This window comes from Bactrocera oleae, chromosome 3 (genome assembly GCF_042242935.1).
Source record: "Bactrocera oleae isolate idBacOlea1 chromosome 3, idBacOlea1, whole genome shotgun sequence".
Lineage (NCBI taxonomy): Eukaryota > Metazoa > Arthropoda > Insecta > Diptera > Tephritidae > Bactrocera > Bactrocera oleae.
In genome coordinates this window covers 54,468,059-54,487,678 of record NC_091537.1, presented here as the reverse complement: position 1 = coordinate 54,487,678, position 19,620 = coordinate 54,468,059, and the positions used below count along the sequence as shown (strand labels likewise).

General features: G+C 34.7%; 2 long non-coding RNA genes across 2 annotated transcripts; both read right to left on the bottom strand.

The window, feature by feature from the left end:
* Window positions 1–8,985: 8,985 nt before the first annotated feature.
* Window positions 8,986–10,583, bottom strand: LOC138856204 (uncharacterized). The gene is made up of 4 exons (XR_011395300.1): window positions 10,022–10,583; window positions 9,933–9,961; window positions 9,828–9,879; window positions 8,986–9,742 (listed from the first exon to the last, which is right to left on the bottom strand). It is a non-coding gene; the product is annotated as an uncharacterized lncRNA (long non-coding RNA).
* A 6,773-nt stretch (window positions 10,584–17,356) lies between these two features.
* Window positions 17,357–19,019, bottom strand: LOC138856203 (uncharacterized). The gene is made up of 3 exons (XR_011395299.1): window positions 18,580–19,019; window positions 18,382–18,516; window positions 17,357–18,296 (listed from the first exon to the last, which is right to left on the bottom strand). It is a non-coding gene; the product is annotated as an uncharacterized lncRNA (long non-coding RNA).
* Window positions 19,020–19,620: the final 601 nt, after the last annotated feature.

Below are 19,620 nucleotides of genomic sequence, written 5' to 3'. Positions count from 1 at the left end.
CAGAACAAAGTTTCTATCATTTTCTTAAGAGCCTTGTGCAAAAACTGATATAAACAAACGTATGTGTGTGAGTTTGCATCTCTCTTTAACACATGGGTATTCGGAATTGATTCACTATATATCTATTTTGCTCACTCTCATGTCTTTTTCTGAGTCATTGCGGACCATAAACCCGTCATAGCTGAAAATTGTCAGTAATGACTGAAATGCTATCAGAAGTGAAAAATTCTTTTGCGCAGTAGATAATATAATTTTTATTTCTTTAATAAATTTCAAACTTTTAATCAAAATTAGTTATAATAATATACTTAAATATAAAAAGGAATACAAGAAAAAATATAATAAAATATGAAAATATAAAAATTAATTTTTACTTGATGCCATTTCCTCCTCTCAATAGCTCTGCGTACGTCTTTCTCCAATCAGTGAATAAAATGCAAATGTAAATTAACAGTACTGACATATCAAATGTGAGTTTATTGGCGAACCCATCAGCAGTTTCTTGTAGGGTACCAATTATGGAATGTAAACAAATTGTCAACTGACATTAAGGGCTCGCAAAATATGTCTTCTAATAATATCGATTAAACTAGAGCAGGCGCCGATTATAATGAGTGGAATGTAAGATTTCAAAGGGTTTTCAGCGAAAACTGTGTTTTCGTTTGACAGATTTTGTATGGATGAAAACACAAGTTTTCGCCTGAAAACCTCTTTTGTCTATGAAAACACGAATTTTGTGTCGGTGCGAACATAGTATTAGAGTAATACCTTTTGCATTCTTCAAAAGAATTGACCACCTTTATCTTAAAGTGAAAAATAACAATTATTTTTTGCACAGTATTAAAAACAATTGTAGTTTCCAGTGAGGACTTTGCCATGTCGTTTACCACTAAATTTAAAGAATGACTATTGCAAAGAACCACCAATGCCCGTGGATTGGTTCTCTTAATCCTGGCTTTAACTCCACTTTCAATACCTTTCATATTAGATCCATTATCGTACCCTTGCCCTCTTATCCAATTGCTGATAATTGTTCTACGATAATTTCTGTTAGGGCCAGACCTGATGATTTCTCGATTGGTATAAATCCTAAAAAACTTTCATTTATTACAATTTCTGAATGTTCTTGAATGGTGTGGTGATTGAATAATATAAAAGGTACCTAATTATCATGGTCATCTGCTCAGTTTTACTAGCGTCTGGAGTACGATCTAAAACAATAGAATAATATTTCGACGTAATGATAGCTTCCATAATATAATGTTTTTTTATGCCGTCTGAAATTGTATTAATAAACTCATTTTGAATTGTTTTACTTAAGTAGGTTGCTTGTTTCTCCTCTTTTTTCAAAACTCTGCGTACATGTTCCTGCATAACGGATTCAAATTCGGCTAACAACTCTACTAGTATTAAAAAATTACCATTGTTATGTTGATACAGATTATCAGAAATACCCAAAGCAAAGCTATTTTTATCCAACATTTTGATGATTGAGGCAATTCGTAACAATATTCTATTCCAGTGTTCTATTTCTGATTTAATTATCCTCTGGGACACGGCGTACGACACGAATTGAGCCTACGTGAAAGTTCTAACCAAGATTTTACTGCTTTTACATGGTCTCGTGATGTCTCAGGAGATTTAAGCATATCACCTACATGACTCCAATTTTTGTAGCCATCTTCAGATAGACCGGAAATTATAGTTGTATTGAAGATTTTACAACAAAAGCAATACAATAAATTTTTTGCCACAGAATATGCAAGCCAATCTCTTAAAATTTCTTCACCGTTATTAAGCTTTCTCTTATTGTATCTTGAAGTAAATCTCCGACCATTGATATCTTGTGGAAATTGAAATTCACACAGTGGGTTTGGAGAACCTATTTACCAAATATATTATTTCTGCGTATGTTAATCTATTGGGCCACGTAGCTGGGTCGACATCTACAATAGATGTTAATTCTGTAGAAACACTTGAACTTGCAATAGCACCTTCACCTACAATAGCAGTTTCACCTGTCATAGCCTCTTCCTCTGTAATAGCACTTTCACCTGTAATAGCGCTTGACCCAGAAGTAGAAGCACCAGGTTCACAAATTATATTGGAGTCGGACGTATGTTCTTCTCGAGGTTTAAGTGGAATCTCAGCTATAGCTCCGGTTTCTGGTATGGGTGATGATAGTCTGTTTAGATCACCTTTCTTCAAAATGGACTCTAATGCCCCTGCTTGCTTTTGTCGCTTTGCGTCTTTTTCAAGTCTTCGTTTTTTATATTGGTGTCTCGAAAAGCGTGATCTACCGCCTGCCTTTCTGTACAGTAAAAAAATTATATGAAATAAATTTACATACCACTTAAAACATTTTTAACATATCTTGCGGTCAATATCAAATTAGGTGTGTTCAATATTACGTTTTTTTTTACGTATTACAATTTAATTTATAAAATAGATAGGTACTTACGTAGTAAATTCACATGCGCGCTTCATTATTTATATGATTAATTTTCCGCATAAAAGCACGTCACTTTTAAATTTAAGAATAGAACCAACTTGTAGGCTTAGCATATATATCACTTAAATATATTAAACCTTTTAATTCTGTATCAGTTATTAACGGCTACATTGTTTTCGAATATGACGAAAATTTGTCTCTAGGGCAGAACCTTTTTACTAGGTGTCTGTTAAATAAGTAATGAAAAATTAGTTTAATTGTTTGCTTATATATTATGTTTAAGGAATTTTTCTAAAATGTCTTGTTGTGCGAATCTAGCTAAAGGTTATTCCTCCGAAAGTTTGAGGGAAGTCCCCTCAAACATAAAATAGACTGAGAGTTGCCAGTTCAGAAATGTGAAATCGGCAGAAAATTCGGATGATTTTTTTGTATCCTAGTTTCTAAGTTCTAGTCTAGTTAGTTCCTTATTTCCCCTTTAGGTATTTCCTCTTCTTAGTGTTCCACAAAATTTCAAAAGTATCGACACTTTACTCGATACCAGTATCGTATCAGATTTATAGGTACTGGGAAAGGATCGAAACTAAACTACCGACATTGATAGGTATCAAGTACTTTTCAATATATTTTTAAAACTTGCGATTGAGAAATATCCGTAATATAAAATATTATCCGAGAAGATTCGGAGCTTAGAGTTCAGAACTTATCACTACACCATCACAACACCTCCGTCTTGCAGGGATACGAAAGTCGGTGTCTACTCGTAACGAAAATTTTGGCATAATTTTGCTGAACGGCAATTACTATCGCGTTATAATAGATACGTAATAGAGGTGTCATATATTTGGGAAGCACTAAGTACATGTGCTGATATACGTGCATCTTGCGCTGCGAACTCTTAAAATTTTGTCTTCATTTGCGTTGACATCCGCGATATTGCAGCAAAAACCATGTTCATGTCCACAACCTTTGACGAGCATTGAGCCTCTTCTTTTGCTTCTATCTTCGTAGTCTCTTCCTCCAACTCCAACTGAAACACATACTCATCAACATCAATGTTTTCCGCCTCCATGGCCTCCCGCAAACGTGAGTGTAATTCCGACTTTACTCCATTTGTCACCGAACCACGTTTTCCTACTCCTTTTTCAGTTGTGGAATCTTCAAATCGTCAAACTCTGCCATTTTAAAACAATTCCCTCTTTGGGATTTCTCGATAAATCGTTTACCTTGTAACTCACTCTTGAGCTCGATAATTGGATTGTTAAATTTAAGTCCCAATTTAATGCTATACATTTATCTTTTTTTCTTATTCCAATAAATTTTTTCGACCTTACAACTTCTAGAACTGTGTTTGCTGCGTAATCCGACAGCCCTTATATAGTAGATCTTTAACAAAACTTTGCCTCAAGAGCATTCTGGCATCTAGGAATTAACTGTCTAGTTGCTTCTGGCAATTTATCGTTGATTCGATTTTGTTATATCATTCATGTTCGTCACAATATATAGTCATAGATATACATATTGTAGCAGATTTCTCGATAAATCGTCTACCTGTAACTCACTCTTGAGTTCGATCACTGGATTGATAAATAAAGTCCCAATTTAATGGCTACACACTTATCTTTATTACTTATTCCAACAACTTAACACTTATTGCTCGTTATTTGAGCTAACAACTTCTTGCTTATGTCTCAATTGTTCTTATCACGACAACGTTCTAACTAGAACTGTCTTTGCTGCAAAGTCCGGCAGCCCTTATACAGTAAATCTGTAACAAAACATTGCTTCTAGAACATTCTGACAACTACGAATTCGCTAACTAGTTGCTTCTGGCAGTTTATCGTTGATTCGATTTTGTTCTATCATCCGTGTTCGTCACAATATTATTACCAAAGCCGACTGATTGGCGCAATCACACGTTCAATATTTAATGTGATATTTGGATCGTGATCATAATTAATGATTGATGGATCACGAGTGAATGCTACACGTTCAATAAATATCTCGTCACTTTTTATTCGAAATAAATCCAGTTGTTAAAACCAGTGTGTTAAAAATATTTTTACTTAGTATTTGTTTAATTTTATCCGGGTTTTTGATGAAATGTCGAAAGAAAACTGAAGAAAAGTTTTTAAGGTTTTGAAGAAAAACATTCAAAGACAGCGCTCGATAAAAAAAAATGTTGCAACCATTGTAAAGAATTCCCCGGATCTTAGAAAAAGCTAAAAAAAATTTATATGTGTAAATATAAATTTAAAAAAAATTTTGAGAAAATTAGCATGCCTTTTTATTATTTTTAATAATTTGTTCCGTCGTATCGTGAATTTACATACAAAATGTCGTTGATGTCGCGATCAATATTTAATGTTTAACGCGCGATCCACGATCCGCGATCCGCATTTCAAAATATTTTATGATATGGCGATCCTGGATCGCGTTTAAATATAATGAAGTCGTCTTCAATTGCATCCTTACAAGCGGATATCTACTAGCAAACGTGTTCGCGACTTGTTATTGTTCACAGAGAGTGGGAAAAAAGTAACACATCGCCATTTGATGTTCAATAGTTCTCTCGCTCTATCCAATAGTTATTATGTCATGTAGTTTCGTTCTAAGTTACCTTTTATATGCGTTTGTTATTTTTTGGGTAACAGAATGACATACATTGGTAATCAAATCTGTTTACAGTCTGTTGAAGGTAATAAATTCTTTTGTTAGAGAATAGGTTACCTATGTGTTATCCATAACAGAAGTATTTGTTCCCATAATTTCGGTTAGTGATATCGTTTTGATTAGCAGTTTGTTACCTTTAACATATAAACTTGTTAGCGTATTTGTTATCTATTTGTTGGCTTTAACAAGCATAACTGTTGCCTCGATTTGTTACATTATTTATTACCTGTTTGTTTCTTTTAACAAATTCGTATTTAAGCTTATCGGTTACCTTCTTGTTGACATAACCAATTGCAATTTTGTAAAATAAAATTCAATATTTTTTTATTTTATTTGTCTTTATTTTATTGAAAAACCTACTTACTTACTATCTTATTACTAACTAATTATTCAAAGTAATGAATATCTTAAATGTGTACATATTGATATATACTATGTTACACATATGTATATAGGTTAAATATAAGTATTAACACTTAAATTGTATACTTAAAGAAGTACATTTAACAATATATTTATATATACTACAATTATAAAGCTACATGCATACAAAATATCTGGTTAAATGAGTTTAGTCTCCCTCTACATGTACACACCACTCTATCCGGAAGAATTATTATAAAACACTGTTCTTATATGACGAAATAAATCAAAACTTATTACTTGTATAAAATATATCGAGATACTGAGTTTTTCTTAAAAATAAAGCAATTTTAATTATAAATCAGTGGTGTGTGATCCTCCATAAATTGTGTATCTATTTAAACAATATGATTCGGCCCCTTCATCACGATTATACACCATGTCATACATTATTTCTTCGCAGGTTTCTTGCCAAAAACTCGACTATAAAAGATTTAAGCGCCGGTTTCATTTGTGTAACATGATTTTGTTTAAAATCCTACATTTCAGCTATTACTGCATAGGAACTAACATTGGTGCGACGATTCACATCGGTCATCTGGTCATTGCTCATCTTTTGCATAGATGTTAACCAATCGCATTCGTGTTGAAATAATGTCAGGAAAACTGTTCAGGACGCCTCTGAAATAAAAAATACATAGAAAATGAAGCCATTTATGAACGAGATTGACAAGCGAGGTAGCAATTAGATTAATTACTCTAATACCAGTTAGGAGATACTGAAATATTGGCTTTTGGGTATCTTCAAGCTAGGCACAAGGTTCTTTCATTCCTTAGGCATATGTAACTAAAAAGAGACTAACTCTCGTGTCGTATTGACTGTAGAACTATAAACGGTCCGTGAATGGTATCGAGTCCAATTTATGGTTTAACTTTCCGACCCGAGGAAATGCCCAACACTTTCCGATAACGGTGTTGTTGGGTGAGCTTTAGTTTAGCATCCCACGATTTCAGTGTTAAGAGACGTATGGTTGGATAGAGGAGATTCTCCAGATCACGAATACATTATTGCCGCCGGAAACTTACAGTTTTCGAGATATTTGCATTTTAAGTTGAAAATTTCACAAACTTCATTTTACAATTTCTCGATTTATGGTTATCTTTTCTTTTATATTATGCACTTATTAAACACTAACTTTTCACTTCAATGTTTCTACATATTTATTTTATATTAAATATTTAAGTATTTGCTTGAAATAAGCATTTAATTTTTACACAATTTTCGTAATATGAACAATAACAAATGGGTTCCATGTTGTCAAATAATAAGTGTTGCCATATCTATTATATATATATATATAAATATATATTTTCAAAGCGAATTAAAATGAACAATAAAAGAGGATTATACCCCAAATACATCAACTATAATTTTGTTCATTCCATTCCATTGATAAAGTATGGTATTGGATTGGCCAGGGTTATTTTTTTAAAGCGCGGCCGAAGGCCGCCAGTGCGGAAAGAAGTTTGACGCGATTAAATTATGAACACCCCGATGTTGGACCGCCCAGGGTTATTTTTTTGAAGCGCGGCCAAAGGCCGCCAGTGCGGAAAGAAGTTTGACGCGATTAAATTATGAACAAACCGGTGTTGGACCGACCAGGGTTATTTTTTTGAAGCGCGGCCAAAGGCCGCCAGTGCACAAAGAAGTTTGACGCGATTGAATTATGAACACCCCGGTGTTGGACCGACTAGGGTTATTTTTTTAAAGCGCAGCCGAAGGCCGCCAGTGCGGAAAGAAGTTTGACGCGATTAAATTATGAACACCCCGATGTTGGACCGCCCAGGGTTATTTTTTTGAAGCGCGGCCAAAGGCCGCCAGTGCACAAAGAAGTTTGACGCGATTGAATTATGAACACCCCGGTGTTGGACCGACTAGGGTTATTTTTTTAAAGCGCAGCCGAAGGCCGCCAGTGCGGAAAGAAGTTTGACGCGATTAAATTATGAACACCCCGATGTTGGACCGCCTAGGGTTATTTTTTTGAAGCGCGGCCAAAGGCCGCCAGTGCGGAAAGAAGTTTGACGCGATTAAATTATGAACAAACCGGTGTTGGACCGACCAGGGTTATTTTTTTGAAGCGCGGCCAAAGGCCGCCAGTGCGGAAAGAAGTTTGACGCGATTAAATTATGAACAAACCGGTGTTGGACCGACCAGGGTTATTTTTTTGAAGCGCGGCCAAAGGCCGCCAGTGCACAAAGAAGTTTGACGCGATTGAATTATGAACACGCAGGTGTTGGACCGACCAGGGTTAGTTTTTTGAAACGCGGCCGAAGGCCGCCAGTGCGGAAAGAAGTTTGACGCGATTAAATTATGAACACCCCGATGTTGGACCGCCCAGGGTTATTTTTTTGAAGCGCGGCCAAAGGCCGCCAGTGCGGAAAGAAGTTTGACGCGATTAAATTATGAACAAACCGGTGTTGGACCGACCAGGGTTATTTTTTTGAAGCGCGGCCAAAGGCCGCCAGTGCACAAAGAAGTTTGACGCGATTGAATTATGAACACCCCGGTGTTGGACCGACTAGGGTTATTTTTTTAAAGCGCAGCCGAAGGCCGCCAGCGCACAAAGAAGTTTGACGCGATTGAATTATGAACACCCCGGTGTTGGACCGACTAGGGTTATTTTTTTAAAGCGCAGCCGAAGGCCGCCAGTGCGGAAAGAAGTTTGACGCGATTAAATTATGAACACCCCGATGTTGGACCGCCCAGGGTTATTTTTTTGAAGCGCGGCCAAAGGCCGCCAGTGCGGAAAGAAGTTTGACGCGATTAAATTATGAACAAACCGGTGTTGGACCGACCAGGGTTATTTTTTTGAAGCGCGGCCAAAGGCCGCCAGTGCACAAAGAAGTTTGACGCGATTGAATTATGAACACGCAGGTGTTGGACCGACCAGGGTTAGTTTTTTGAAACGCGGCCGAAGGCCGCCAGTGCACAAAGAAGTTTGACGCGATTGAATTATGAACACCCCGGTGTTGGACCGACTAGGGTAATTTTTTTGAAGCGCGGCCAAAGGCCGCCAGTGCGGAAAGAAGTTTGACGCGATTAAATTATGAACAAACCGGTGTTGGACCGACCAGGGTTATTTTTTTGAAGCGCGGCCAAAGGTCGCCAGTGCACAAAGAAGTTTGACGCGATTGAATTATGAACACCCAGGTGTTGGACCGACCAGGGTTATTTTTTTGAAACGCGGCCAAAGGCCGCCAGTGCAGAAAGAGGTTTGACGCGGTTGAATTATGAACACCCCGGCGTTGGACCGACTAAGGTTATTTTTTTAAAGCTCAGCCGAAGGCCGCCAGTGCGGAAAGAAGTTTGACGCGATTGAATTATGAACACCCCGGCGTTGGACCGACCGGGGTTATTTTTTTAAAGCGCGGTCGAAGGCCGCCAGTGCAAATAAAAAATCTTAACCAAAAAAAAGTAATATTAAAGAGAATATATCACTATCTATAAACTTCAATTTTTATTAAGGATAATTATAATAACAGTGAAGATTTTGAAAATTTGATATATGAATACATATGGCGTAAAAATATAGTAAATCAGCATCATGATCCATTTGTGAAATTATCAGTTGCAATAAAACATACGTTTAAGCCATAAAACCTTTTTCTTTTATTAAAATGGAAAATTAAGTTCATAATATTTTGTAGAGGGTGATTGGGTTTTTTATTTATTTTGATTGCTTTCATCCGTTTGGATATGGCAACATTTATTATTATAACTAATTTGGTTATTGTTCATATTACGAAAATTGTATAAAAATTAAATGCTTATTTAAAGCAAGTACTTAAATATTTAATATAAAATAGATATGTAGAAACATTGTAGTGAAGTATTAGTGTGTAATAAGTGCATAATATAAAAGAAAAGATAACCATAAATCGAGAAATTGTAAAATGAAAAGTGTGAAATTTTCAATTTAAAATGCAAATATCTCGTAAACTAAGTTTCCGGCGGCAATAATTATATATATTCGAGATCTGGAGCATCTCCTCTATCAACCATACCAAGCCCAATATACAAAATCTTGCAATAGAATCTGTCGATGCTCCACAAATCGTTCTATGTTACGTTTACAAATTATGAGTGAAAATGAGGCAAAATCTCTCCAACAAACGATGGTATACCAATACCAATCAAAATCCATGTATCGTCTTGAACCTCCAACATAATTATGTTTAAATTGCATTTTTATCAATCTAAAACATAATTTCTTATATTAAATATTAGTTAACTAACTATATTTGTTCACTTTTTAAAGTTATTAATTAATAATTTACTCACCTGAATTGGTTTTATTCTAGGAATGCAATTTTTCCGCAATGCTGCAACTTTTCTGTAACAATAAAATTTTGGTTATAAAAACAAAACACATACCACAATGCGTACCTTATTGATCGGTTTTGTGTCGCGTTTTTCTATGTATAAAGTAAAACAAATTAATTCTACAATACAACATATTTAGAAAAAGAACTCACCTCTCTAAAAGCCAAATTTTTGGCAGAGGTGAAGGAATGCTCAACTCTCTCAACTATTGAAAGTTCAAAAACCAGTTGTTTTAAAATATCACAAAATCACAAAAAAGGATTTAAATAGTTCCTCCATGTGTTAATCGGATATATATATAATAATTTTAATCTTAATATATGTTGGGTGTTTTAGTTTAAATGTCCAACAATTTTTATTTTGACTGATCTGGCTACAATGCAAAATGTTATAAAAGACACTAATTTTGAAGCGCTCTCACACTGCAATAAGCGTCCCTTTATCCCTGGTTTTAGTGAAATTACGCTTTTTTTATTCTTCTTGAGTAGTAAATTGTATATTCGTTTTTCTTATTTTGGCATGTTTATATTACAATATGTTTAGAATGTCGGTAGTTTTTCTCCCTCTCACCTAAGGTTTCTCCCATTCAATTGGAAATTGCAGAAAAGCCTGTGTATTACTAATGTTGCCCTTTAACTAAAGGAACAATAAACATTTTTCATCAAAATCGTTTCAGAAGTTAAAAAGATTAGGACCAAACTGTTTAATTGTTTATTATGGTCAATCGGTTCATAAAATTTAAGTTAAGGCTCGTACGGTACGTATAAAAAACAAAACACAACACAACAAAAGATTTGTTTTTAAATTTAATACTGTTACTACAAAACAAATCAGTTATTTTTTAAAATAATGAAACCAAAAATTAAACATTTTTTCAGAGAATATTTAATCTGATCAATTTATTCTGTCGCAAACCTTGTGTTCTATTGAAATCATAGGCAATCCAGATAATCTATTGTGTCATGGTGGATCGCAAATAATTTTTTATTATTTTTAATTGAGAAAAGCTTCTTTCACAACTTGCAACTGTTACCGGTAAAGTTCAAAGGATTCTGAGCGCAATACTACTTGTAATATTTGGACCAAATCTTAAATCTTTTACAAATTTTAAAACATCTTGAGGAGATAAATTACTATTAAAAAACATACAAAGAACTGACAACTCCTCTAAAAGTTCTAATACATTTATATCTAATCATATTATATTATATCTTAAGGCATATATGTAAGAGTATGTTATACAAAAAAGCAAACTGTTTACTGTGCTCAGAAATCTGGGAAAATCTTAATTATAAAGAATTTATGGCTGTATCTATAATGTGAAAAAAAACTTCAATTTTATATTTTTGACGGTGCTCAATGATTGGTTCAACACACTCATAAGTTAAATGCTTTTTCTTGGATCGTGCACCAGGTCTAGCCACATTTTCAAAGTCTAACACCTCGCAATCAATTTCAGAAGCTAAGGCTTCGGCGTCTTCAAGAACTTGAGTAAAATACTTATCTGAACATGAGTTTTCATAGCAATCTTTTGTATTTTTAAGTAATTTAATGACGGAAACTAAGTTAGAATCTTTACTTTGCATTTATTTACTAATACTATGTTCGCACCGAATTGAAATCCTCTTGAAAACATAATTTGTGGATTGTGGAACCAAAGTCGTTCTGACCGGCATTGTGTATTTTCGATGAGTTTTCATCGACAGTTCACACATCTATTTGTTTACATTTGTTATGTACCCTACAAGAACGGTGACGGTCATCTGATGGGTAATATGACAGTCATAGCTGAAAAAATTTTGTCAGCGCGCAGAACAAAGTTTCTATCATTTTCTTAAGAGCCTTGTGCAAAAACTGATATAAACAAACGTATGTGTGTGAGTTTGCATCTCTCTTTAACACATGGGTATTCGGAATTGATTCACTATATATCTATTTTGCTCACTCTCATGTCTTTTTCTGAGTCATTGCGGACCATAAACCCGTCATAGCTGAAAATTGTCAGTAATGACTGAAATGCTATCAGAAGTGAAAAATTCTTTTGCGCAGTAGATAATATAATTTTTATTTCTTTAATAAATTTCAAACTTTTAATCAAAATTAGTTATAATAATGTACTTAAATATAAAAAGAAATACAAGAAAAAATATAATAAAATATGAAAATATAAAAATTAATTTTTACTTGATGCCATTTCCTCCTCTCAATAGCTCTGTGTACGTCTTTCTCCAATCAGTGAATAAATGAATTTAAAAATGCAAATGTAAATTAGCAGTACTGACATATCAAATGTAAGTTTATTGGCGAACCCATCAGCAGTTTCTTGTAGGGTACGTTTAGGCCAATTATGGAATGGAAACAAATTGTCAACTGACATTTAGGGCTCGCAAAATATGTCTTCATAATATCGATTAAACTAGAGCAGGCGCCGATTATAATGAGTGGAATGTAAGATTTCAAAGGGTTTTCAGCGAAAACTGTGTTTTCGTTTGACAGATTTTGTATGGATGAAAACACAAGTTTTCGCCTGAAAACCTCTTTTGTCTATGAAAACACGAATTTTGTGTCGGTGCGAACATAGTATTAGAGTAATACCTTTTGCATTCTTCAAAAGAATTGACCACCTTTATCTTAAAGTGAAAAATAACAATTATTTTTTGCACAGTATTAAAAACAATTGTAGTTTCCAGTGAGGACTTTGCCATGTCGTTTACCACTAAATTTAAAGAATGACTACTGCAAAGAACCACCAATGCCCGTGGATTGGTTCTCTTAATCCTGGCTTTAACTCCACTTTCAATACCTTTCATATTAGATCCATTATCGTACCCTTGCCCTCTTATCCAAGTGCTGATAATTGTTCTACGATAATTTCTGTTAGGGCCAGACCTGATGATTTCTCGATTGGTATAAATCCTAAAAAACTTTCATTTATTACAATTTCTGAATGTTCTTGAATGGTCCTGTGATTGAATAATATAAAAGGTACCTAATTATCATGGTCATCTGCTCAGTTTTACTAGCGTCTGGAGTACGATCTAAAATAATAGAATAATATTTCGACGTAATGATAGCTTCCATAATATAATGTTTTTTTATGCCGTCTGAAATTGTATTAATAAACTCATTTAGAATTGTTTTACTTAAGTACGTTGCTTGTTTCTCCTCTTTTTTCAAAACTCTGCGTACATGTTCCTGCATAACGGAATCAAATTCGGCTAACAACTATACTAGTATTAAAAAATTACCATTGTTATGTTGATACAGATTATCAGAAATACCCAAAGCCAAGCTATTTTTAGCCAACATTTTGATGATTGAGGCAATTCGTAATAATATTCTATTCCAGTGTTCTATTTCTGATTTAATTATCCTCTGGGACACGGCGTACGACACGAATTGAGCCTACGTGAAAGTTCTAACCAAGATTTTACTGCTTTTACATGGTCTCGTGATGTCTCAGGAGATTTAAGCATATCACCTACATGACTCCAATTTTTGTAGCCATCTTCAGATAGACCGGAAATTATAGTTGTATTGAAGATTTTACAACAAAAGCAATACAATAAATTTTTTGCCACAGAATATGCAAGCCAATCTCTTAAAATTTCTTCACCGTTATTAAGCTTTCTCTTACTGTATCTCGAAGTAAATCTCCGACCATTGATATCTTGTGGAAATTGAAATTCACACAGTGGGTCTGGAGAACCTATTTACCAAATATATTATTTCTGTGTATGTTAATCTATTGGGCCACGTAGCTGGGTCGACATCTACAATAGATGTTAATTCTGTAGAAACACTTGAACTTGCAATAGCACCTTCACCTACAATAGCAGTTTCACCTGTCATAGCCTCTTCCCCTGTAATAGCACTTTCACCTGTAATAGCGCTTGACCCAGAAGTAGAAGCACCAGGTTCACAAATTATATTGGAATCGGACGTATGTTCTTCTTGAGGTTTAAGTGGAATCTCAGCTATAGCTCCGGTTTCTGGTATGGGTGATGATAGTCTGTTTAGATCACCTTTCTTCAAAATGGACTCTAATGCCCCTGCTTGCTTTTGTCGCTTTGCGTCTTTTTCAAGTCTTCGTTTTTTATATTGGTGTCTCGAAAAGCGTGATCTACCGTCAGCCTTTCTTTACAGTAAAAAAGTTATATGAAATAAATTTACATACCACTTAAAACATTTTTAACATATCTTGCGGTCAATATCAAATTAAGTGTGTTCAATATTACGTTTTTTTTTTACGTATTACAATTAAATTTATAAAATAGATAGGTACTTACGTAGTAAATTCACATGCGCGCTTCATTATTTATATGATTAATTTTCCGCATAAAAGCACGTCACTTTTAAATTTAAGAATAGAACCAACTTGTAGGCTTAGCATATATATCACTTAAATGTATTAAACCTTTTAATTCTGTATCAGTTATTAACGGCTACATTGTTTTCGAATATGACGAAAATTTGTCTCTAGGGCAGAACCTTTTTACTAGGTGTCTGTTAAATAAGTAATGAAAAATTAGTTTAATTGTTTGCTTATATATTATGTTTAAGGAATTTTTCTAAAATGTCTTGTTGTGGGAATCTAGCTAAAGGTTATTCCTCCGAAAGTTTGAGGGAAGTCCCCTCAAACATAAAATAGACTGAGAGTTGCCAGTTCAGAAATGTGAAATCGGCAGAAAATTCGGATGATTTTTTTGTATCCTTGTTTCTAAGTTCTAGTCTAGTTAGTTCCTTATTTCCCCTTTAGGTATTTCCTCTTCTTAGTGTTCCACAAAATTTTAAAAGTATCGACACTTTACTCGATACCAGTATCGTATCAGATTTATAGGTACTGGGAAAAGGATCGAAACTAAACTACCGACATTGATAGGTATCAAGTACTTTTCAATATATTTTTAAAACTTGCGATTGAGAAATATCCGTAATATAAAATATTATCCGAGAAATTTCGGAGCTTAGAGTTCAGAACTTATCACTACACCATCACAACACCTCCGTCTTGCAGGGATACGAAAGTCGGTGTCTACTCGTAACGAAAATTTTGGCATAATCTTGCTGAACGGCAATTACTATCGCGTTATAATAGATACGTAATAGAGGTGTCATATATTTGGGAAGCACTAAGTACATGTGCTGATATACGTGCATCTTGCGCTGCGAACTCTTAAAATTTTGTCGACATTTGCGTTGACATCCGCGATATTGCAGCAAAAACCATGTTCATGTCCACAACCTTTGACGAGCATTGAGCCTCTTCTTTTGCTTCTATCTTACAACTTCTAGATCTGTGTTTGCTGCATAATCCGACAACCCTTATATAGTAGATCTTTAACAAAACTTTGCCTCAAGAGCATTCTGGCAACTAGGAATTAACTGTCTAGTTGCTTCTGGCAATTTATCGTTGATTCGATTTTGTTATATCATTCATGTTCGTCACAATATATAGTCATAGATATACATATTGTAGCAGATTTCTCGATAAATCGTCTACCTGTAACTCACTGTTGAGTTCGATCACTGGATTGTTAAATAAAAGTCCCAATTTAATGGCTACACACTTATCTTTATTACTAATTCCAACAACTTAAAACTTATTGCTCGTTATTTGAGCTTACAACTTCTTGCTTATGCCTTAATTGTTCTTATCACGACAACACTCTAACTAGAACTGTCTTTGCTGCACAATCCGGCAGCCCTTATATAGTAAATCTGTAACAAAATATTGCGTCTAGAACATTCTGGCAACTACGAATTCGCTAACTAGTTGCTTCTGGCAGTTTATCGTTGATTCGATTTTGTTCTATCATCCGTGTTCGTCATACTGCCCTCCACCTAAGTCTGATCGTCCCGATTAGACATATTTGCGATACCAAACACAAAGCTTTTATGTCCCCCATCTCGTCTTCTAGGCTGGTGCTGACATCGTTAGCCGTTCTTCTCTTCTTGGAGTTGATTCCGTCCGTTTTCCGGATACTCAGTTTCTGGTACATCTCTTGACTTAAAGATAACTTGAGATTCCATTCTTGATCACAACGTAAATCCAATGGAACACCGAATCTCGTTACCCACTTGTTGATGAATGCCTCCGCCACTGGTTCAGTCTCTTGGTTAGGAATTGTGTATACTTGTGGCCATTCGTTGAAATGGTCCTTGACTACCAAAACATGACTATTTCCTAATTTATTGGTGGGGAATGGACCATCTTCATACACGCCTATTTTCTCAACTGGGGCACGCGAATTGTGCTGTTTCATCTGCCCATGTCCAGTCCAATAAAACCTTTGCTTCAAATACTCCAAGGATTTCATGTCTCTCAAGTGCCCTCCTCTTGGACATTTGTACTGCACGTTAAGAACATCATGAATTCCAACCCTTGGAACAACCATAAGTACTCGGAAGGTTTGCCTATTTTCGCTTTTCCATACTCGATGCAAGCAGCCATACACTAACTTTGAACTGCTCCGTTCTGCCCAATATGATTTTGTGACTGGCTTTCCTGTAGTTATTTCTCTAATCGTTGTACATTGGTTCAACTCCACTTCATGTAATGCACCATCCAATTCTGGATCTTCTTGCAAAGAGTCATCCGTTTCAGGTTCAATTTTATGCTGATCTTCCACCTATGATGGTATACACGCTTCCTGCTCTTCCAACTGTACGGACACTTGTGCTGGTATCCAAGCTTCTTGCTCTCTAACTATGAGGACCCTTGTAGTGGTACACACGCGTCCCCCTCTTCCGACTGTGAGGACACCTGCGCTGGCATGCGCCCGTTCAGTTCTTCCGACTGCAAAGACACTTGTGCTGGTATCCAAGCTTCTCGCTCTTCATACTGTGAAGATCCTGGCTCACATGCTTCCTCCTCTTCCAACTGTGAGGATAAATGCGCTGACATATGCACGTCGAGCTCTTTCGATGCTGACAACTGTGCTAAAAAACGTGCATCTTGCGCTGCGAACAGCTCCTCCAAATGCGTTGACAATCGCGTTTCCATTTGAGACATACGTGTATCCTGTTCTTTAAATAGTGTCGATATTTGCCGATTGGACCGACTAGGGTTATTTTTTTAAAGCGCGACCGAAGGCCGCCAGTGCGGAAAGAAGTTTGACGCGATTAAATTATGAACAAACCGGTGTTGGACCGACCAGGGTTATTTTTTTGAAGCGCGGCCAAAAGCCACCAGTGCACAAAGAAGTTTGACGCGATTGAATTATGAACACGCAGGTGTTGGACCGACCAGGGTTATTTTTTTGAAGCGCGGTCGAAGGCCGCCAGTGCAAATAAAAAATCTTAACCAAAAAAAAGTATTGTTAAAGAGAATATATCACTCTCTATAAACTTCAATTTTTATTAAGGATAATTATAATAACAGTGAAGATTTTGAAAATTTGATATATGAATACATATAGCGTAAAAATATAGTAAATCAGCATCATGATCCATTTGTGAAATTATCAGTTGCAATAAAACATACGTTTAAGCCATAAAACCTTTTTCTTTTATTAAAATGGAAAATTAAGTTCATAATATTTTGTAGAGGGTGATTGGGTTTTTTATTTATTTTGATTGCTTTCATCCGTTTGGATATGGCAACACTTATTATCTGACAACATGGAACCCATTTGTTATTGTTCATATTACGAAAATTGTATAAAAATTAAATGCTTATTTAAAGCAAATACTTAAATATTTAATATAAAATAGATATGTAGAAACATTGTAGTGAAGTGTTAGTGTGTAATAAGTGCATAATATAAAAGAAAAGATAACCATAAATCGAGAAATTGTAAAATGAAAAGTGTGAAATTTTTAACTTAAAATGCAAATATCTCGAAAACTATAAGTTTCCGGCGGCAATAGTTATATATATTCGAGATCTGGAGCATCTCCTCTATTCAACCATACCCCTCTTAACCCTGAAATCGTGGGACGCTAAACCAAAGTTTTCCCGTGTTGTTTTTAAGTGTGCACGACGCTCGTCTTTATTTAAGGCCTTTGCCAGGTCCGACCTGCCATCACCAATACGTTGCATTTATTTTTTACATTATGTTTCATAACGTTTCGCCGTGTCATTCGATAATGCTAAGAGATATGGCCCAACAATAAGAGACTCCTACATATGTGTCATGATCGGCTTTCCTTATGCTTGATTTCAACATCTTGTCATAGTAGCAGGTCAAAAAATGATGCCACACTTCGCACTGTCACAGTACCGGATGACGACAAGCCCAATATACAAAATCTTGCAATAGAATCTGTCGATGTTCCACAAATCGTTCTTTGTAACGTTTACAAATTATGAGTGAAAATGAGGAAAAATCTCTCTAACAAACGATGGTATACCAATACCAATCAAAATCCATGTATCGTCTTGAACCTCCAACATAATTATGTTTAAATTGCATTTTTATCAATCTAAAACATAATTTCTTATATTAAATATTAGTTAACTAACTATATTTGTTCACTTTTTAAAGTTATTAATTAATAATTTACTCACCTGAATTGGTTTTATTCTAGGAATGCAATTTTACCGCAATGCTGCAAATTTTCTGTAACAATAAAAGTTTTGGTTATAAAAACAAAACACATACCACAATGCGTACCTTATTGATCGGTTTTGTGTCGTGTTTTTCTATGTATAAAGTAAAACAAATTAATTTTACAATACAACATATTTAGAAAAAGAAGAACTCACCTCTCTAAAAGCCAAATTTTTAGCAGAGATGAAGGAATGCTCAACTCTCTCAACTATTGAAAGTTCAAAAACCAGTTGTTTTAAAATATCACAAAATCACAAAAAAGGATTTTAATAGTTCCTCCATTTGTTAATCGGATATATATATAATATTTTTAATCTTAATATATGTTGGGTGTTTTAGTTTAAATGTCCAACAATTTTTATTTTGACTGATCTGGCTACAATGCAAAATGTTATAAAAGACACTAATTTTGAAGCGCTCTCACACTGCAATAAGCGTCCCTTTATCCCTGGTTTTAGTGAAATTACGCTTTTTTTATTCTTCTTGAGTAGTAAATTGTATATTCGTTTTTCTTATTTTGGCATGTTTATATTACAATATGTTTAGAATGTCGGTAGTTTTTCTCTCTCTCACCTAAGGTTTCTCCCATTCAATTGGAAATTGCAGAAAAGCCTTTGTATTACTAATGTTGCCCTTTAACTAAAGGAACAATAAACATTTTTCATCAAAATCGTTTCAGAAGTTAAAAAGATTAGGACCAAACTGTTTAATTGTTTATTATGGTCAATCGGTTCATAAAATTTAAGTTAAGGTTCGTACGGTACGTATAAAAAACAAAACACAACACAACAAAAGATTTGTTTTTAAATTTAATACTGTTACTACAAAACAAATCAGTTATTTTTTAAAATAATGAAACCAAAAATTAACCATTTTTTCAGAGAATATTTAATCCTACCTCGTAATTATAGTAATTTTCTTCGCACTTTTTGTTCTGCAAATTCTTTAATAAAATCTGATCAATTTATTCTGTCGCAAACCTTGTGTTCTATTGAAATCATAGGCAATCCAGATAATCTATTGTGTCATGGTGGATCGCAGATAATTTTTTATTATTTTTAATTTAGAAAAGCTTCTTTCACAACTTGCAACTGTTACCGGTAAAGTTCAAAGGATTCTGAGCGCAATACTACTTGTAATATTTGGACCAAATCTTAAATCTTTTAAAAATTTTAAAACATCTTGAGGAGATAAAT